At 40.5% G+C, this 23,290-nt stretch overlaps 1 pseudogene; it reads left to right on the forward strand.

The window, feature by feature from the left end:
• Window positions 1-1,135: 1,135 nt before the first annotated feature.
• Window positions 1,136-22,518, forward strand: LOC132538187 (ARL14 effector protein-like; annotated as a pseudogene).
• The last annotated feature ends 772 nt before the right edge of the window (window positions 22,519-23,290 follow it).

Below are 23,290 nucleotides of genomic sequence, written 5' to 3' on the forward strand. Positions count from 1 at the left end.
ATTTAGAAAAGTTTCATGTTTCAGGGCCCTTGCTTGTAGAACACCCACATTATAAAGCCTGAGAACCTGGACTTAAGCCCCTGGTCTTTACCTAGTAGAATAGAATAGGACCAGGGACACAAACAACAGGACAAGAAAGAACAGTGAGATAGAAAAGGAGAGAATAAAAAAAAATGGACAGAGTGGTATAATCAAATGATGGTGAATCAAAACCAACTTTTAAGTGAGGAAACCGTCCCAGAAAAAAAAATATCTATATAATGTGACAGGTAGAAGCAACAGCCAAAATATAAAACAACCTCAACACAAAAATCAGAATGCCTATAATTAGATCACAGGTATGGATAATCTCACTAAATGCAAGTTACTTAATTTCATCATCACAAAGACATGCAGAGATACATAGGATCATACAAAAATACTTTTTTAATATATATTTATTTATTCCCTTTTGTTGCCCTTGTTGTTTTATTGTTGTAGTTATTATTGGATAGGACAGAGAGAAATCGAGGAGGCGGGGAAGACAGAGAGGGGGAGAGAAAGATAGACACCTGCAGACCTGCTTCACCTCTTGTGAAGCGACTCCCCTGCAGGTGGGGAGCCGGGGGCTCAAACAGGAATCCTTATGCCGGTTCTTGTGCTTTCCGCCACTTGCAGCTTAACCCGCTGCGCTACTGCCCGACTTCCTCATACAAGATTACTATCAGCTTCCACAGACAAATAAATCAGACCACCTCTCAGTAGATAAAATGGACACATTCTTAAAATCATCCCACCTGCCAAGCTTGACCCAAGAGAAAATAGATCAAGAAGGCCAGTCACCAGCAATGAAACCATAACAGTACCCAAATGTCTTCCAACGAATAAAAGCCAAGGTCCAGATGGTTATCCTAATAAATTCTATAACACTTTCAAAGGAGAACTAACACTCACTCTCCTCAAGCTCTTCCAGAAAACTCAAGCGAATGAATAACTTCTACACACATTCTATAAAGATCTCTCTGATTGCCAAATCAGAAAAAGACCCTACCAAAAAGGAAACAATATCACCTCTACCAAAAAAGAAACTCTATATCATCCCTGATGAACAATAATGTGAAAATTCTCCATAAGTTCTTTACAAATCAAATCCAACATGGTATTAAGATCCACCAAGATCAAATGGAACTCATCCTTAGGAAACGAGAATGGTCCAACATGTGCAAATCAATCAATGAACTACATCACTTTAAGAAACGGTAAAAATCACATAATCCTATTAGTTGATCATTAAAAAAGCAGTTGGCAAGATCCATTTATGATAAAGACCCTTGAGGAATTGGGAATATTAGGAAAATTTCTCAATGCAGTAAGGATCATATATGACAAGCCAATGTCTATCATCATCATCATCAATTGGGGAAAAAATTTGTTTCCCCCCAAATCAGGAACTAGACAAGGGCATTCACTCTGACCACACATATTCAGCATATTCTTGGAAAACCCTGCCAATGCAATCAGGCAAAAAAAGAGATGCCACAGGGATCTAGATTCGAAAGAAAGAAGTTTATCTGTCATTAATTGTTGGTATGCTTCTAATTCTACTTCTAAAAAACCCCTTCTGTTTCATTTGGTTTAATACCCCCTGATTAACACTGCATTCTATTTACATAACCACTGTATTCTATTTACATAACCACTGCATGGCATTGGTTTAATCCCCACTGGTTCATGATGTCTTTTTGCTCTGCCCCCTCTCCTTGTCACACCCTGATTTTCACCAGTCACTTTTCTCTCCACCCTCTCTACGTCACATCCTGTTCCCACCCTACTTGGCTAGTGTATATATATATATATATATGTATATATACATACAAGATTGTTTTTAGTTTTAGTTTAGCTTAGCTTGGCTTAGATTGTGCTGCATCCTGCATGAATAAAGAGATACTGCCTACATACAGCTCAACCATGAGTCCCGGGTCGTCTGTCTCCCGTCAGTGAAGCTCAGCCCAACAATTAATGGCACTAACATTTATTTTTGGAGCCCTGGGGCCTCAAATATGTGCTATTTCACTGTTTCCAGACCAAGTTTTTCATCTTTTCTTTTTATTTCAGATAGAGAAAGAAAGAGGAAGAGATATCACAGTAGTGAAACTTCACCCAGATTTATGATACTCCTGTGTGGTGCTTTGGCTTAAACCTAGCCACACACATGGCAAAACGTACACTGTAGTGAGTGAATTATCTTGGGCCCCCCTAACAGTACCATTTGACATCAATCACTCACACTCATAAGTCTGTGTCTATGATAGGTTTGTCTTGGTTTCTTTCAAGCTATTGGAATTGATTCTTGAAGCTCTAAGTTTGAGAACCAGTCTCATGGGCAGGGGAATTCTTCAAAAGAAAAAACAAGATATTATTACCATGGAGAATGGGAAAAATGAATGGTGGACAGTGAGTTCTCTACTACAGAATTCTAATAGAATTAGGCATATTTTATAAGTCAACTCTCTCAGCATATTATTAAATGGAGGCCCAATTTCAGCCCAGTTACCATTTGCTTTTATCAATGAAATTCCAGAATTAGATATGGACCATGTTTCATTTGCATTTCTTTGTTTCTTTCTCTTGCCTTTTAGAGAGAGACAGGAAGAGAATAGCGACAAGACTTCCTCAATGTAGTTTATGCTGTGTTCAAGCCTGGGTCATGCACATGGAAAAGTCATTTATTTTCTTTTTTTTCCCCTTTTTTAAAATTTCTACCATCATTTTAAGTTTGTTTTATAGAAATAGCCAGATATAAAGAGGAAATCAGGTGATAGAGAGGGAGAGAGACAGAGAGACACCTGCAGCCCTGCTCGTGAAGCTTTCCCCCTGCACATGCGAACTGGGGTCTCACACCCCGGCCCTTCTGCACTGTAATATGTACTCAACCAGGTGCACCAACACCTGGTCCCTAGTCATTTTTATTTACTTAATACCTGCATCTATGTGACTTGGTTTGAGGTCAGTTTAATTCCTCTTTGCCTGAATTCTGCACCTTTATAGCGTAAATCTATCACATGGTGGTGAGACAGTCTATGACTAGTGACATTTTTTTCCATCCTGAGACCAATATTTTAGACTTTATTAAAGGCAAGGGGATCTAGCCTTGAAAGAAATAAGATTCAGAAACATCATTTACACATATATTCTCTGAATAGCACTACATCACTGATCAAACTAATCCTTCCAGGGAGACAAAATACTGGGGCAAAGTGTTTAGGCAATGATTTATAACCCTCCAGCCCTTACCCCTGGCATCATAAAACCTCTCACTCAAAGGAACTGAGTGGCAGGAGAAAGCTATAGAGTTATTTTCCCCTGACAATGGCAATCCTGTACTAAAACTCTAGGGAAAACATAGTGATGTATTCTGACTTTTCAGAACTGCCCAATATATGTAAACATGATATTCATTTCTTCACATTTTATCTGGATCAATTGTCAATTCATCAAAGAAATCTCACTTAAGATCAAATTATAGGAGATGTACTCTTAAATTATCCACAAGCATGGTCATGCAATGCACACATCTCACTGTAATATCAAAGAGGTCACCTTTCCTACTGACTTCGCAGAAGGGCTTACGATGGAACAAATCTGATTCTCATTGGGTAAATGTTAAGTCCAGTTAGCCTCGGGGAAACCTAGCTAATTACACCTAGGGTAACAAGATATAGCAGAAAGCAGTTTGTTTTTTTTTTTACTTATTTTATTTTATTTTATTCTTTTTACCCTTTATTGGGGGATTAATGTTTTATATTCAACAGTGACTACAATAGTTTGTGCATGCCTAACATTTCTCAGTTTTCCACATAAAAATACAACCCCCACTAGGTCCTCTGTCATCCTTTTCCAGGACCTGGACTCTCCCTGCCCCCCCAACTGCCCCAGAGTCTTTTAATTTGGTGCGATACACCAACTCCAGCCCAGGTTCAGAAAGCAGATTTTTGCCACCAGACAGACCGGAGTCACCTGAGTAATAAAGCCAGAATTTCCTATGCTTCCTCGGAAGCTTTTTGACTATTCTCTAAATTCATTTTTCTTTCTTTTTTTAAATAAGAGAAATCATTCTTTCTTTTTTCTTTTTTCTTTTTTTTTTTTAACCAGAGCACTGTTCAGCTCTGGCTTATGGTGGTGCAGGGGATTGAACCTGGGGCTCTGGAGCCTCAGGCATGGGAGTCTGTTTGCATAACCATTCTGCTATCTACCCGCCTCCCTAAATTCGTTTTTCAACTATAGAATGCCAAAAGCATTTCTCCTAAAGTGACAATAGGTATTAAATAGAAAAAGAAAATGTTAGTAACTATATTTTCAATGAATTGAAACAGTTTTGATCCATACTCCCAGGGGGGGAGAACTGATAGGAGGAAGAGGATAAGAGGGCTCTGAACTCCACCGGAGAGAGGGGAGGGAAAAAGGAGGGACATGTGGATGTAGTAATAGGGTCATGAGTGGTTTGGAGGAGAAGAGAAGTCAGGACCTGGAAGAAAAAGGGGGAGATTGTGTACAAATGTAGACAGATAGTTGTAGATGGTTGGCCCATGTCTCCAACCTTGAGAGAATGGCAGTGAACTGTATTGGAGGGACTGAGGATTCAGAACGCTGGTGCTGGGAAAGGTGTGGAATTATACCCCTGTTGACATGTAATTTTGATAATCAATATTTAATTACTAATAAAATTTATAAAAATAGCCACCAGGAGTAGTGGAGTTATGGTATAGTCACTGAGCCCCAGTGATAACTCTAGTGGCAAAAAAAAGAAAGAAAGAAATCGCCAAGTTCATTAAAAATTGGAAAAGTTGAAAAAAAAACTACCACAGTCAAGAGGCAATCTTGTTAGCTTGCTATGTTTGTTTTCATAATAGTCATATTGGTATAGGTACCTATTTTAATTTATATATTGGTCTGTTTTGTCTGTTCATTTTACTAAGGAAATAATGATTTAGCAGGCGTGTGTCACATGGGGTAGATGAGTCTGAATCCACCATGTTTTCACATTTTGCAGGAACTGAAGTTCCACATTCCAAATGCTATGGCCTAGGGGCTAGGATGTGGCGCACCTGACATTAAGCGCTGACATTACAGCACACAAGAACCCAGGTTCTAGCCCCTGCTGCTCCCCACCTACAGGGAAACTTTCTCCCTCTCTCTCTCTCTCCCTCTACCACCCTCTCCACTCTCATAAATAAATAAATACATTGAAAGGAAAAAACTGCTCAGCACATTCTGTGACCTTTTCATAGTCGCCTTGTTAAGAAAATGATGCTTCCCAAGACCATGTTATCCCATGGGCGCTGTCTGTCATCCCTCCATGATGAGTGTCTGTGGACGTCATTGGATCTCCAGTGCCCACTCAACCTTGTCTCCCCTTCACATCCTTGGCCTTGTTTCTGTGGAAGCACATATGGTCCAAGTTTCATTTTGTGTTTAGCCCTTTTCTCCCATAGTCTTAACCAGTGAACATAGTATCTCCCAAGTAAGACGATCACTTGATATCAGGGACCTCCCACTATCATTTTTGTACATCTACCTGTCTCTAGATATCTTTCAATATCCAATGTTCTCTAATATATCAACAGTATCAACCTTTTACCTGCAGAAAAAAAAGTAAGAGTGTGAAATATGGAAAAAAAACAAAAAAAAAACCAAGAGTGAAATGAGTAAGGAAAAGGAACTAAGATTAATTGAACAGTTACTGTGTGTATCAACCCACTGAATATGCCATTTACACATTTGAATGACTTACGCCTTCACAGTATCCTCAAAAGAACACGATTTCCAGGGAGGTGAGTTGGCACCTGGAATATAACACTGAATCTACCGAGGCAAAGCTGTGCTACCTCTTCTGTTCTCTCCCTCACATTCCTTCTCATAGAATAAATAATGGAACCATTTTGTAAAAGTCAGTAGAAGCTGATTTTCACTTCTAGACTCCTGGTTACTGAGTGTTGCTCACCAGTAGAGAGGGGAACTTGTCTCAGGTGGCATCATCCCTTGTTGCTGACTTCCTACTTAACCGCCCTCCTAATTCTCTATGCCATTGACCATCTTCAATTTCTTTCATGTGTCAAGAGGAATCTCTCTATGTTCCTTTTGTTTTGTTTTCTTCTTCTACTCTTCGCTCCAGTAAGTTGACCTTTGCTGCTCTTTGTTCACCCTTCCTTATACTGAACCCTTACTAACATGTTACTTTTCTTCACATTCAAGACCAGATAAGGCTTTCATTTTTTATCCTTGTTGACTGAGAGCAATTTCTTGAGCTGAAACTAACATCCACAGTGTAATCCGTGCCATGACGCAATTGATGTGCTTATGGAACGAATTGTTGTCTCCTAACTGGACTGTAAACTCCATCAACAGAGATTATTCCAAAAATTTTCCTTACCCAATGTACTTAACACAGTACCTGGTATGTAACTTGTCTTAATATGTCGTTTATTTATTTATTTACTTGTGGGACTATGTGAAACCTTGGTAGAGCTTAGGAAAGCTCTCCCATCCTTGGATGGAAGTCTGGAAAGACACCCCACTTGTTAGCCTCTCTCCTTATAGAGGTGAGCCAAGAGGGAAAAGTCTCCCAGACTCAGTTTCTCCTTGTCAGCCTCTGAAGCTTACAGAAAGCCTACAAGCCTCTCACACTTAGTTTCCCCTGCTAGCAGCAGGCCAAATGGCTGCCTGCTTTAGGGTTCACTCAAAGTTCATGCATCCACCTCACCTTTTGATCACAAAGGAGAACACACTCTATCATACATTCCTAACACCAGACAGTGAAAAGCCCCTAAATCTTATTTCCTTGTGCTCTTTGATATCTATGATTTAAATCAAACTTTGTTTTTCTTTTCTCTACTTTACCTTACTGGTTTAACCCCTATGGTTCTCTCAAATTCCTTTGGATAATTAAACTACCTGCATCATGGAGACTAATTGTTTTAACCTTTATGTATTACATCAATTCTTGTCATACCAGCCCCCTACCATAGGGGCAAGCTGACCTTTAAGAAACCTGTAATTTCTGACATATTTGAAAAATGTTCTTTGTTTAACTCTCTATATAAACCTATACCTATCTCCAAATAAATGAGTGTACCAGAGTACTCCCTGAAGCCTCCTGTCTGAATCACGCAGTCCCTAAGAGCTGGTGAGGAAGGATCAGAGACTTGTCCCCTGGCTGGATCCCCTCCACGGCAGTGCCAGTATTTACTTATTCCCTTTTGCTGCTCTTGTTGTTTTCTTGTTGTAGTTATTATTGTTGTTGATGATGATGTCATTGTTGTTGGATAGGACAGAGAGAAATGGAGAGAGGAGGGGAAGACGGAAAAGGGGGAGAAAAAGATAGACACCTGCAGACCTGCTTCACCGCTTGTGAAGCGACCCCCCTGCAGGTGGGGAGTTGGGGGCTCAAACCGGGATCCTTACATCCATCCTTGCCCTTTGCGCCACCTGCACTTAACCCATTGCGCTACCGCCTGACTCCCAAAGTAAACTTCGTGTGCTGTGAGAGAAGAGGTAGGCAGCCAGCAGTGGAGGAGGTGGAAAGTGTACCTCTCCTCACATTACTGTGTTTTTTTATTTAATTTTTTTCTTTTTGACACCTGCAGAACTGCTTCACCACCTGTGAAGTGACTCCCCTGCAGGTGCAGAGCCGGGGGCTCGAACCAGGATCCTTACTCTGGTCCTTGCGCTTGGCACCGTGTGTGCTTAATCTGCTACGCTACTGTCTGACTCCCAGTCTTAATATGTCTTAACATAACATTTAATAAATAAGTTTTGTAATTTTTATTAGTGATTTAATAATTATTAAAAGATTTTTAAATAATAAAGGTGTAATTCCATAAAGTTCCCACCACCAGAGGCCCCTGTCCCATCCCCTCTATTAGAAACTCCCCTATTCTTTTTTCTCTCTGGGGATATAGAACAAAATTCTTTTTGGAGTGCAAAAGGTGGGAGTTCTAGCTTCTGTAATTGCTTCTCTTTTGGACATATTCAACTCATACCCCCAGCCTGCTTCTGTCTTTCCCTAGTGGGGTAGGGCTCTGGAGAGGTGAGACTTCGGGACACATTGGTGAGGTGTCTGTCCAGGGAAGTCAGGATGGCGTTATAGTAGCCTCTGCAAGTTGGTAGCTGAGAGGTGGTAAGATATAAAACAGGACAAATAGCTTAATAAACTGGAACCCAAAGGTAGGAACAGAGTAGATGAAATTAGGTGCCTTTGGTAGGAAGAAGCTAGGAAGTCTATTTTAGGTATGAACCTAATAGCTAACATGCAGGTGGACTGAAAAATAGTCTAGGTGAGCTATTTCACCAAACCAGAATCTTCTATTAAATTTCATTTTGCACGTTTTATTTTCTTCACTGGACTTAAAACTCAAAAGACGGGGAGTCCGGCGATAGCCCAGCGGGCTAAGCCTAGGTAGTGCAAAGCGCAAGGACCAGCATGAGGATCCTGGTTTGAGTCCCAGCTACAGCTCCCCACCTGCAGGGGAGTCACTTCACAGGTGGTGAAGCAGGTCTGCAGGTGTCTGTCTTTCTCTCCCCCCTCTATCTTCCCGTCCTCTCTCCATTTCTCTCTGTCCTATCCAACAATAACTACAACAATAAAACAAGGCCAATGAAAGGGAATAAATAAATATTTTTTAAAAAAGAATGAAAAAAATTCAAAAGAGGAAGGGGGAAATACTCTGTAAAATGCCTCTGCATGTGATCTTTCACACACGTACGAAGCAACTCCTGGCAGGTATCAGATAATGTCATCATCTGAAATAAATGAAGGATAAAGGCATTTCCAGTTAATGAAGAGAGAGCTGGGAGGTCACATATTTCACTTCCCAGGAATACTAGAACATTATTTAAAAGAGCCTTACTAAAAAATGATGCCTAAGACACAACACAGTGACTCCTGATGTTATTAACACCATTAATGATAAACTAATGGGATTTCACAGTTCAGAGATCATTTTCACTTTAAAAATCCCAACCTAAGAATAGGCTGGGGCGGGGTAGATAGCATAATGGTTGTGTAAAGAGATTCTCATGCCTGAGGCTCAGGTTTGACGTCCCAGGTTCAATCCCTAGCACCACCATAAACCAAAGCTGAGCAATGTTCTGGTCCAAATAATAATAATAATAGGTTGCCTTCATTAACTTAATTATGAATGTACTTCGTGTGTGTGTGTGTGTGTGTGTGTGTGTGTGTGTGATCTTATAAGGATTTATTTTCTAGTTTTAGAATGCAATAATACCTATAAACTCCAACTTTTGTCCCCGGATGGTGGGTTTCTTGTTATTAGCTCTCTCTCCACTGCTACTTAGAGTCCCCTTCCCTAGTCATGGCCCTGTCCATCTTTTTCCATTTTGGTGATGGAATTTGGATATGATGTCCCTCTAACACTATTCAGAAGCATTTTCTCTGTCAAATAAACAGATATACCAGAGATAGATTGATTTCCAAGAAAAATCGAGGGTTTAACTTAAGCTGTATAAGCACATTTATCCTGCAGTTCTCCATAACTAAGAGAATGAGCTCACTGGTTCTGAATAGCCTATCAGAAGAGAGGGTGGATTTTAAGCATTACTATGCTGCCATTAAAGATGAATGTGTCCAGTTACTGCTTGAGAAGCTCCCATGTTCCAGAGATAGAGGCTTTGGGACCTAAATTGCAAAGTGAACTCTTCTCAATACATGTCTGTGAGGGCAGTCTCCTCATGTGAAATCACTGAGCTTAATCAGTTCATAAGCACCCATATGCTGTCTATGCTATCTCCCCCACAATAGAAGGTCTCTGGATCCCTCTAAAATCTGAAAGGAGGTCTTCATTTTGGCCAGTTCCTATGGGCAGCCACTACACTATAAAGCAATTTCATGGGTCATAAAACTGTTGTTACCACTAAAGGCTGAATAGCTCTACTGACAGTATTAAATCCAGATGGTATTGTCACTTACTAAGGGCATTTGTCAGTCATTTAAGCAATATTTTATCTTCATGCTGAGAGTTCATTGCTGATTAGGATGGACTCTGAAAGCAAAGTTTTAACAATGAAGATTCTTCAACTGGTAAAATGTGCTGGATAAATTCTGTATTGGTAAGTAAAATTAGACACCGTGCACATTAGGTCGGACTGGAGTGAAGAAATTAAGGTTAGGGACTGGGGGCTAACTAGATGTGACCATAAAATATCACGTTTTAAAAGAGACAATTAGCAAGAGACAAGCAGAAAGAGCACCCACAATGAGCCGAGTCTGAGACTGGCACCATAAGTGCAGGATCATTTGAGAAGTTTAGTTTCATAGCATTTATGGGGTGCCTGTTCTGTGCACAAAGCTTTGACTGGAGAAAATCAATCTGAGCTATTCTTAGTCTCCATCGTCTACCATCAGAGATGCAGCATCCACTTGTAAATGCTCCAATAAAAATATGCAGCTCACTGTTCTGTGAATGCATGGAGAAAGATGGGCAGAAATCAGTAGAGTTTAGAGAGGAGGAAGAATCTTAGTTTAGCAGCAAGGGAAGGAGAGGATTCAGGACAATGTATACTGCAGGTGGAAGCAACACTTACTAGCCAAGATATGATCAGAGACGGGAGTGTGTGGAGGACTAAAAGGCGTCTAGCCAAGTTTGTAGAATGCTTGAGTAGGTAGGAATTGATAGATGGCAGAGAATGACGTGTGGGGATCTTTTTCTTAACGCATAGCTGGAGACAGAGGCCAGGGTCTCCCATTTATGCTTTATTGCTGAGTCCTCCTTCTCACATTTTTTGAGAGAGTGGTGGGGAAGGAGAACAAGATACAATTTCACTATCCATAAACTTCTCCTTGCTGCTCTCTTGTAGTTCCTGGGATCTACTTAGAGCCTCAAGTTTACAATGTAGGCACTCCACTCCTGAGTAACCTTACCAGCCTTGGAGGGTGACATTGTGGTGTGTGTGTGTGTGTGTGTGTGTGTGTGTGTGTGTGTGTGAGAGAGAGAGAGAGAGAGAAAGAGAGAGAGAGAGATCTGGGAATATAAGCTAATGATATTTATTCTTGAAATTAAGAGAGAGATCTGGGAATATAAGCTAGTAATATTTATTCTTGAAATTAAGAGGGAGATCTGGGAATATAAGCTAGTGATATTTATTCTTGAAATTAAGTATCAGTTCTATAGATTCAGCATATGACTGAATATTGTCTTTTTATTGCAACATAGTATTCCACTATATGTATATATTATCCCATAACTTCTTTAGCCAGTCACCTGTCAATGGGCACTTATGCTGTTTCCGCTCTTTGGCTACTGTGAATAACGCAGCTATGAACATAAGGGTGTATATGTTCCTCTATTAGAATCAATGTTTTCGTGTCCTTCAGATTAATGCCCAAGAGTGTTCTTGCTAGATCATAAAGTAATTCCATTTTTTAATTGATAATACACATTCTTTTTTACATTTTTTTTAAAGTTTTATTTCTTTTTTTAAATTTTTATTTGATAGAGACAGAGAGACATTGAGAGGCAAGGAAGAGATAGAAAGGGAGAGGAAAAGAGAAAAGCCCTCTAATAGGAGCAATTTTATGGAATAAAACATAGAAAAGAGGAGTGGGGGGACCCAAATACTCCCAACTCTGAGAGTTGTCAACACCTCTCCCAGAATTATTTACAGTTTACTATAAGTTATAACTAGAAATAAGGATGTGATTTGTTGTTATAGAAACTCCAACACAACTAAACGTGTAGGAAAATTTATTCTGACAGCTTCTTTAAAATATACTCCTTGGATGCAGATGTCACATAGGCTCCTGAGCTGAATATGGGCCCCAGACCAAATCAAATCACTGGGGTCTACAGTCAACAATATTTATGCCCTTTCCCCATATTAGGGAGCTACTCTCTTCCCTGATCCAGCTTTCTGTCCCTTTCCCAGCCATGACATCACCTCCCCAAACAATAACTTGGATCCACCTGTGTATAAGATTTCAGGCTCAGAGAAAAGAAAAAAACTAGTCTAGCCACAGGCCCTTTGAAATATAACTAAAATATGCCTACTAGCTACTACAAAATGGAGGGCCCCCCAACACTTCATCTGCACTATTCCAGCCTTTAAGTCCATGATTGTTCAACAATTTTTTTTTGGCTTTGTATGTTAACTCTCTTTTCAGCCACCAGGTTCCAGATGCTACCATGATGCCAACCAGATTCCCCTGAACAGATGACCCCACCAATGTGTCCTGGAGCTCTGCTTCCCCAGAGCCCCACCCTACTAGCGACAGAAAGAGACAGGCTGGGAATATAGATCGACCAGTCAATGCCCATGTTCAGCGGGGAAGCAATTACAGAAGCCAGACCTTCTACCTTCTGCATCCCATAATGACCTTGGGTCCATACTCCCAGAGGGTTAAAGAATAGGAAAGCTATCAGGGGAGGGGATAGGATACAGAGTTCTGGTGGTGGGAATTGTGTGGAGTTGTACCCCTCTTATCCTATGGTTTTCTTAATGTCTCCTTTTAAAAAAAAAAAAAAACATATATATATATATATACATATACTGTTTGGGGGAGTCAGGCAGTAGCACAGTGGGCAGGTAGCACAAAGCACAAGGATCAGCGTAAGGATCCTGGTTCGAGCCCCTGGCTCCCCACCTGCAGTGGGGGGTTGCTACACAAGTGATGAAGCAGGTCTGCAGGTGTCTGTCTTTCTCTCCCCCCTCTGTCTTCCCTTCCACTCTCCATTTCTCTCTGTCCTATCCAACAACAATGACATCAGTAACAACAACAATAAAAACAAGGGCAACAAAAGGGAATAAATAAATTAATATTAAAAATTATATATATATATACTGTTTGAAATTACTGAAGTCATGGGGCCTTTGGAACATACCTAAAATAGACTTCCTAGCTTCTTCCCACACAAAGACCCCTAATTTCATCTGCTCTATACCTACCTTTGGGTTCTTATTTATCGAACAATTTATCCTACTTCATATCTTACTGCCTTTCAGCCACCAAGTTGCGGGTGCTACCTTGATGCCTTACTTCTCGGGGAAGACGACCTCACCAATGTACCCCAAAATCTCATCTCTCCAGAGCCCTGCCCAACTAGGGAAAGACAGAAACAGGCTGGGGGTATAGATTGACTTGCCAACATCCATGTCCATCAGAGAAGCAATTACAGAAGCCATATACCCCTCTTTCTGCACCCCATAATGACCCTGGGTCCATACTCCCAGAGAGATAAAGAATAGGAAAGCTTCCAATGGAGGAGATGGGACATGGAACTCTAGTAGTGGAACTGTATGGAACTGTTATAATATATATAATATATATATATATATCCTCAGTTATAATGCTACATTACAATATTGTTAATCATTATTAAATCACTGATACAGAGAAATAAAATTAGAAGCATACTATCTGATAATTTCTCTTAGTCTATACATTTATTGTCCAATTAAATAGCAATGACGATGTAAACCAAAAATTTTGAGAGATAAAATGCTACTTGCTATTAAGTGAAACACTGAGATCCTAGTTAATCAGATCTTCAGAAAAACAATGGAGGAAAAAGCATTTCATAGAATCATTTTCATTTCACCAATGAGTGACTCATACTGACTGTCTTACAACTGATACTTAAAGAAGCCTTAGCTGGACTCTTGGCAAATACGAGGCTAGTGTTGTCTTAATTGTCTTCTCTAATAAAATCTAGCTTTGGAGGGCAGAAAGGACACTTTCAGTCTTGATCAAGAGAAAAAGAAAATCCCTTTCTGCTTCTTGTTCTTTCTTTGTAGATCAAAATAAATCTAGTCAAAAGCTTAACTTCAGAGGAAAATTTCTTTCTGTTTGGGCTAACTCAATATAGAGAGTGATTAAATTCTCTCTCTCGAAAATACAGTGAATGCTGGTTTGTCTTAATCTTTGGAGATATTACTTGTCAATCATTTCATGTGAATGATGATGCCAATTCAGGCATATCTAAGCATGTCTGAAAAGTGTGTTTTCTACCAAACAATATTACAATTTGCTAATGGTTCTGTTTGTAGATTTCTCCTTTTTTAATTTTTATTTAATTTTTGTTTATTTGTTTATTATTGAATCGAGACAGAGAGGAATTAGAGGGGAGGGGAAGATAGCCCTACTTCACTGCTTGTTTAAGCCCCTGGTCCTCACCTGCAGAGTGAAAGCTTCACAAGTGACGAAACAGGGTGTAGGTATCTTTCTGTCTCTTTCTCTACCTCTTTCTCCCCACTCTCAATTTCTGTCTCTGTTCGATAATAAGTAGATAGATAAAAAATAAATAAATACTCTTATAGAGTAATGCCACCAGTTGCTTCTGTTGTCCTTGGTGTAAGAGAGTCAACATTTCAAAGACTCTTCCTATGGTCTGTGCATTAAAAAGTTTGAGACATTAAATCAATTGTCCTCTCTCATATTAATTAAATAGTGATTTATATGACTACAAGTTAATAGGAGTGTACATAAACACCATTCTCACCACCAAAAGACTGTGTCCCATCCATCCTCCGCCTTGCCCCACCCCCCACCCCCAGTGAAGCCAAATATTCACCCTCACCCTCTACCCAGAGATTTTTACTTGGGTGCCCTACTCCAAACTCAGTCAGATCCTGCTTTGAGTTTCCCTTCCTGTTCTTTCTCAACTTCTGTTGATGAGTGGGATCATCCCACACTCATCTTTGTCTTTCTTACTTGGCTCACTTAACATAATTCCTTCTAGCTCCATCCAAGGTGGGTCAGAGAAGGTGGGTTCATTGTTCTTAAGAGCTGCATAGTATTCCATTGCTTTCTCAGTCATTTATCTGTTATTGGACACCTGAATTGCTTCCAGGTTCTAGCTATTGTGACTTGTGCTGCTATAAACATAGGCGTACACATATCTTTCTGGTTGGGTGTTATGGAGTCCTTGGAGTATATCCCTAGGAGAGGAATTACTGGGTCATGTGGAAGGCCACCTCATCAGCTGGGGCCCTAGTCAGGGAGTCCTGAGATTCCCAAACAGACATGATGGGCCTAGACCTCTAATAAATCCCTCTCTCCATTGTTACTAGTCATGTCTATCAGGAACAACACAATAGACCCCTATGTGGGCCCCCATAGGACTTTGCCCTCAACTTGGATCAACAACAGCAAAGAATGTTCCATCCTCCAAAGGTAGGCTGGACAACATACTCTATGTTCCATGAGGAAGATGGGTCCTGATATTGGGGCAACTTGGAAGGTTTCTACTCATGACCACAGAATGTGAGCTCATATCTACAGGGATGCAGAGGTCACAGAGGCTCCTAAGCTGAATATGGTCCCCAGATCAGACCAAATCAATTGGGTTTACAGTCAACAATATTTATACACCTTTCCCATATTTGGGAGCTACTCTCTTCCCTGATCCAGCTTTCTGGCCCTTTTTCCAGCCATGACATCATCTCCCCAGACAATAACTTGGATCCACCTGCATATCAGACTTCAGGCTCAGGGAAAAAACCTAGTATAGTCATGGGCCCTTTGGAATATACCTACATTAGGCCTACTAACTACCTACAAAACAGACATCCCCCACACACACACACACACACAAGTCTTCATGTGAACTTTTCCAGCCTTTAGCTTCATGATTAATCAATTTGTTTGACTCTATATGTTAACTCTCTTTTCAGCCACCAGGTTCCAGATGCTGCCATGATGCCAACTGGACTTCCCTGGGCAGACGACCCCACCAATATGTCCTAGAGCCCCACTTCCCCAGAGCCCTGCCCCACTAGGGAAAGAGAGAGACAGGCTGGGAGTATGGATCTACCTGTCAACATCCATGTTCAGTGGGGAAGCAATTACAGAAGCCAGACCTTACACCTTCTGCATCCCATAATGACCCAGGGTCTATACTCCCAGAGGGATAAAGAATAGGAAAGGTATCAGGGGAGGGGATGGGATACAGAATTCTGGTGGTGGGAATTGTGTGGAGTTGTACCCCTCTTATCTTATGTATTTTGTCAGTGTTTCCTATTTATAAATAAAAATTAAAAATAAATACTCTTAAAATCTTATAATTTTGTAAAACAATGCCAAATTTCTAGCAAAAGGATATATATCCAAAGCCAGAATAAGATTTCCATTCACAGAAAAAGAATGATCAGCAAAGGTATCTCTATAGACATATAATGCTTCTTGGTCATGTGAAGTGCTGCCAAAATACAACAAAATTTTTTGTGTTTTTATTTCCAAAAAGTAATATAACATATTTTCACTTAACAAATAATGGTCAACCAATAAAATATATATTATCATGAATGAATGTCTTGTATCTGAATTCATATTTTGCTCATGATGTTTTCAAAAGGACATTTGGATAAACCTTGGGAAATACTATTGAATAGCATATTTTTCTGATTTTGAAAACTTCAGGGGGAGTCGGGCAGTAGCACAGTGGGTTAAGCACATGTGGCGCAACGCAAGGACTGGGATAAGGATTGCGGTTTGAGCCTCCGGCTTCCCTCCTGCAGGGGAGTCGCTTCACAGGCGGTGAAGCAGGTCTGCAGGTGTCTATCTTTCTCTCACCCTCTCTGTCTTCCCCTCCTCTCCCCGTTTCTCTCTGTCCTATCCAACAACAATGACATCAATAATAACTACAACAATAAAACAAGGACAACAAAAGGGAATAAATAAATATAAAAAATTGTTTTTAAAAACTTCAGGGTAAGGTGTGTGTGTGTGTGTGTGTGTGTGTGTGTGTGTGTGTGTGTGTGTGTGTGTGTGTGTAAATATTCTTAACATCATCCCCCGGTCTCATGGTAAATGGAAAGTGGAGGTTCATAGGAATAGAGGTCATTAGTTACTAACTTAAAAAGGAGTCCGGTGCATTAAAGACAGATTTACTGAATAGCATTTTACAATCAGCATATAAGCAAGTCAGAGTCTAGCTTTACTGATAGTATGAATACAACACAGTTCATGGGCGTTTGTCAACATGTAGTTATTGACCATCGATCAGAATCACAAAAGGTCAGCATCACAGAGAAATGGTCCCATCTACACAGCTGTTTAAAAGGCATGCTCTTCTGAGTGTTTATAGCAAGTCGGAGTTACTAGTATTGACATCATTTCAATTTTTTTTCAGGGAAATAGAATAATCCTGAGCTTAGGGAGACACCTACAGGTATAGCAGGAAAAAAGATTCTAAAAAGAAGAATGCTGTAAATAACATGAATTCTAATCTGAGAAACTAAAATGATTTTTCCTTAAAATATTAGAAGATTGACAGCATTTTTCCACAATCAGCATAGACAAGAAGACTTTAGCCAAAATTTAATCTTAGGCTACTTCTAAAATTGAATTCTTTTTTGTTTATTTTCCAGCACTGTTCAACTCTGGTTTATGGTGGTGTGGGGGATTTGAACTGGGACTTTGGAGCCTCAGGCATGACAGTGCCTTTGTGTAACCATCATGCTATCTACCCCCACCCTAAAATTGAATCTTACCCAACTGTTGAAAGGAGGTCCATAATTGAATAGAAATGAATCAGGATTCACATATTAAATTTCCATTCAATTGAGGAGAAGGGTTCTGGTGTCCCCAGAGTACCCAAGTGGCATCATTCCAAGACTAGTATTGACAAAAGGTCGTTAAAAACAAATCCCTTCAGCCTCATTACTCAGGTGAGACCTTTCCTTTCTCATAGGATTCTCTAATTCCGTTACAGGTGGTTCACTTCCCAACAGTCTCAAAACCTATATATAGACCAGGTCCCATGAGATAGAGCATATGTCTACATGTATCCATAAATTTGGGCCAAATATATACCTGAAAGCAAATGTACACCAATGTTGGTATGCTTCTAAAAACCCCTTCAGTTTCATTTGGTTTAAATCCCCCCTGCTGAACACTGCATTCTATTTACATGACTACTGCATTCTATTTACATGACTACTGTATTCTATTTACATAACCACTGCAGGGCATTGGTTCAATCCCCACTGGTTCATGATATGTTTTTGCTCCGCCCCCTCTCCTTGTCACACTCTGATTTTCACCAGTCACTTTTCTCTCCAACCTCTCTATGTCACATCCTGTTTCCACCCTACTTGGCAAGTACATATAAAGACAGCATTGTGAGTTTTAGGGTACTTTAGTTTTAGCTTAGCTTGGTATAGATTGCGCTGCGTCCTGTATGAATAAAGAGATACTGCGTACAACCCAGCCACGAGTCCCGGGTCGTCTGTTACCCGCCCATGAAGCCAGCCCGTCGAAAACAACATAGCCCAGCGAAAACAACACACCAATAGTCTACAGTGAGTTTGTATGAAGTTCCTAATGAAATAGCGTCTACTTAGACTTAGATACCCTCCTCACCTACTTCCTATTATATTTCCCTCATTCATTCCCAAGCTATCCTTATCAAACCAAGGACTGCAAAAGCTGAATAAGTATGCAAGAGACTGGCATACTTTAATGATGACTCTTTAGTCACTATCAGGCCACCCTATCAGCTGGGGTCCTAGTTGGGTAGTGCTGAGATTCCCAAACAGACATGATGGACCTAGACCTCGAATAAATCCCTCTCTCCATTGTTACCGGTCATCTATATCAGGACCAACAAAACACACCTTTGTGGACCCCCATAGGACCTTGTCCTCAACTTGGATCAACAGTGGTAGAGAATGTTCCATCCTTTGAAGGGAGGCTGGACAACATACTCTATGCTACACCTGAGGAAGATGGGTCCAGATATTGGGGCAGCTTGGAATGTTCCTACTGATGACCACAGAATGTGAGCTCAGATCTAGAGGGATGCAGAGGTCACATAGGCTCCTAAGCTGAATATGGGCCCCAGATCAGATCAAATCAATGGGATTTACAGTCAACAATATTTACACACCTTTCCCACATTTGGGAGCTACTCTCCCAGATCCAGCTTTCTGATCCTTTCTCCAGCCATGACATCATTTCCCCAGACAATAACTTGGATCCACCTGCATATCAGATTTCAGGCTCAGGGAAAAAAAAAAAACTGGTATAGCCACAGGCCCTTTGGAATATAACTAAAATATGCCTATTAGCTATGTACAGAACGGAGACCCCTCCCCCACCCCAACTCTTCATCTGCACTATTCCAGCCTTTAGTTTCATGATTAGTCAATAACTTGCTTGGCTTTGTATGTTAACTCTCTTTTCAGTCACCAGGTTCCTGATGCTAGCATGATGCCAATCAGACTTTCCTGGACAGACAACCCCACCAATGTGTCCTGGAGCTCTGCTTCCCCAGAGCCCCACCCTACTAGGGAAAGAGAGAGGCAGGCTGAGAGTATGGATCGACCTGTCAATGCCCATGTGCATCGGGGAAGCAATTACAAAAGCCAGACCTCCCACCTTCTGCATCCCACAATGACCCTGGATCCATACTCCTAGAAGGTTAAAGAATAGGAAAGCTATCAGGGGAGGGGATGGAATACAGAGTTCTGGTGGTGGGAATTATTTGGAGTTGTACCCCTCTTATCCCATGGTTTTGTCAGTTTCCTTTTTACAAATAAATAATAACAATAAATCCCATGATTATACCCTTTCCTAGTCTCAATATTGTCGTAGTATACCAAGAAATCATTGTGGAAAATGATTCACAGAATTCAGGGAACATAGCAGATTCCACAGAACAAATACTTAAGCATCAAGTGTGTGTGTGTGTGTGTGTGTGTGTGTGTAGATAAAGACCAGATTCTGTCAATTTAATCTTTCAAAGTAAGATCATATCCTCTCTTTCTGTGTCATCCAGAGCAGCACATAAAGAGATAAGCTTACTTAGGAATTTCTCTATCACGTTACTCTAAGTCTCTTATCATTTTGACTGACACCATTAAAGGCATCTTCCCCGTAGCTACTGTGGCAACACACAAATCTTATCAAATCATTTCTTCAGTCAAAATACTTGTATGGTTTTCTCTATCTTCAGGAATAAAAAGAAACTCAGATCCTTTAAATGTACTTTTTTTTTTTCTCCAGGATTATTGCTGGGGCTCAGTGCCTACACTAAGAATCCACTGCTCCTGGAGGCCATTTTTTCCATTTTTGTTGCCCTTGCTGTCATTATTATTGTTGTCATTTCTGTTGTTGTTGTTGGATAGGATAGAGAGAAATCAAGAGGGGGGGGAGTGAAAGACAGGCACCTGCAGACCTGCTTCACTGCCCATGAAGTGACCCCCTGCAGATGGGAAGCCAGGGGCTCGAACCACTCTGATCCTTGTGCTTCACGCCACGTGAGCTTAACACACTGCACTATCACCCAAGCACAAGATTATACACATAATTTGATTCAAGCTAACTTCCAAGTTTCAAGCTTTCCCATTCTTTGATAGAATTGTTATTACTGTTACTATTACTACTCATAGTAGTAGTAGTGGTAGTAAAACTATAATGTATTCTCTTAAGAAACCAATGTATCTATCATTTACCACAATAGTAACATCATCACAGTCTATTGTCAAGACTAGTGCCCAAGGGCCCTATGTTCAATGCCGTGTTAACTTGATTGGCCACAGCATATCCAGATATGTCAGGGTATCTGTGAGGATATTTCCAGATGATTCAGTGGAATTTATGGATGAACTTCCCCAAGTGGAAAATTACCATCAATCTTTTTTTAACTTTTTATTGGTGACTTAATAATGATTAACAAGATTGTAAGATAACAGGCGTGCAATTCCACACAGTTCCCACCACCAGCAATCTGTAGCCCCTCCCCGCCACTGGAAGCTTCCCTATTCTTTATCCCTGTGGGAGTATAGACCCACGGTCATTATGGGATGCAGAAAGCGGAAGATCTGGCTTCTGTAATTGCTTCCCCGCTGAACATGGGCATTGGCAGGTGGATCCATAACCTCAGCCTGTTTCTATCTTTCCCTAGTGGGGCAGGGCTCTGGAGAGATGAGACTTCAGGACACACTGACGAGGTCATCTTCCCAGGGAAGTCAAGATGGTGAGGTTGTCTGCCAAGGGAAGTCAAGTTGCATCTGCAACTTGGCGGTTAAAAGGCTAGAATATTCCCAGCTATGATTATGAACTGTGAGTTAAGACTGACAGGGACTTGGAGGTTACACAGGCTCCTGTGCTAAATAGGAATATATTTGGGCCCTAGTTCAGACTGATGGGGTAAACAGTCTATGGTATTTATGTACTTTCCTCATGTTTGTGAGCTACTCTGCTTTAATATGGTTGTCTAGCCCTATTTTAAAATCTGACAATAGTTTTATCTTCCTAGACAATACTATTTAATCCACCTACATGTTAGCTTTCAGGCTCGGGCAAAAATTGCTCATGTCATGGGCCCCTTGGAACACACCTAAGCTAGACTTTCTAGCTGCTTCCCACACGATGACCCCTAATTTTACTTGTTTGCTATTACTTTTGGTTCCTTTTTATTAAACAATTTGTTGGACTTTATATCAGCCATTTTTTGAGAGCCTGAACAGAACAAAAAGCAGAAGAGGATCAAACTTGATGGGTCACATTGCCATGAAGAACTTTTATCTCAGGATCTCCCATGATAGTTTGCTAGAGGAGACTGCTTGGAGCAGAGGGAAAGACTAGCATTCCAATGCAGGAAGGACGGAGCTAGTGGTCAGAGATGAGTGAAAAGCCAGAAAAAAAGCAGTGCCGCTCAAGAGAAACACACAGGCAAAAGTTCTCCGGAGAAAAACTATCAGACTGGACAGAAGCAACTGCAACAAATACAACGACAGTTAAAATGCCTGGCATTCCAAAACGCTGGCCCACAGGTTGCTGACTTTAACCCTGAAACAAGGCAGCAGAAAAAGAAAGCACGGATGTCATGAAGAAGTACAAGAACGGCAAGCTCCTCTGTAACAACATGGATCTGTGTGACTGCCTGGAGAAGAACTGCCTGGGCTGCTTCTACCCCTGTGCCAAGTGCAACTCCAACAAGTGTGGCCCTGAGTGGGTCTACGAGTCCGGGGAGGTCATCAGCTCGCTGCCCTTCGATGTCCCTGACTAGCAGCTGTCACATCTGGACCCAACAGATTTTCTTTTCTTTTCTTTTCTTTTTATTATTATTATTTTTATTTTTTCAAGATGACTTAAATCAGCTTCTTTGCCTTGGTGAGTTCCAGCGGTTTGGGGTTGGGGCAGGGTTGGGGGTGGGGGGTAAGTTGGGTAAACATACTGAAACCTCACCTGCTTTGAAACCCCAACATCGAACCGACAGTCATCCCAGAGGCATCTGAATCTTCTCTCATCCCTTATGTCCAGAATGTGACGGCGACCGGATCTCAGCATAGCTCACCCACACACCATCTTGACTCTGCCTTCCAGTGGAAAAAAATCCCTTTCCTCTTGAGACAGATGTCGTCTGAAGGTTTTAAAGCTCCCTTTTTTTCTTTTTAAAGTAATATCTCAGTTAATATTTTAAAGAACTTAAAAAAAAACTTTTAAGCTTTTTAGTGTTTCAGTTAGATTTTATTTTTTAATGTTAAGATTTGGGTCTTCTGTGAAATGAGATCTTTGCTGATAAAAAAGACAGAAACCAGATGTTTATAGTATCTGGTTAGCCTTCTAGGTCTGAATCAGAATTGCTGGTGGATTTTTTTTTCTTTCCTTATCTCTTTCTTTCTTTTCTTTTTTTTTTTTCTTTAAATACAACTTTGTGACTTTGCCCTTAATAGCAACAGTATCACTTTGGAAACTTGTCTTTAGAGTTTTAATGACATTAACTTAAATTCCGGAATATTAAAAAAAAAAAAAAAAAAGCAGAAGAAAGGCCTTGCTGCACGTGGTAGGTGACCTCATCTCCTCTCTTCCAGTGTGTGTGTGTGTGTGTGTGTGTGTGTGTGTGTGTGTGTGTCCATCCCCCATGTTGGTCCTGATTCTCTGGATAACCCCGATATAGACCCCAGCTGCTATTTTTAGTTTCTATAGCAGTCATCTTAATGTGCTATTGGGGTCTTGATTAGCATTTACTGTCTAGGGGTCATGTCACAAGAAAGTACTTCAGGAAACAGGTTTTCAAACAGTGAGTCCAGTGGAGTCACTAGTTGTGAATTCAAGCAAAATATAAAGAATAGATGTGAAATTAGCTGTTATTCTTGGTTTGCTTAAAAAACTTGAAGGAAAAAAACCATAAATTCCTCAAAAATGAATTTATTTCATATAAGTCACTGAGCACACATCAGAATATATCACAGAAACCAAATACTGATTTTAAACATACATCTTCCTAAGGAAAAAATAATAATAAAATAGCATAGTTGACACATCACTGGAACAGAAAATAAGATCCCTCAT

Source organism: Erinaceus europaeus, chromosome 4 (assembly GCF_950295315.1).
Source record: "Erinaceus europaeus chromosome 4, mEriEur2.1, whole genome shotgun sequence".
In the NCBI taxonomy this organism is placed as follows: Eukaryota; Metazoa; Chordata; class Mammalia; order Eulipotyphla; family Erinaceidae; genus Erinaceus; species Erinaceus europaeus.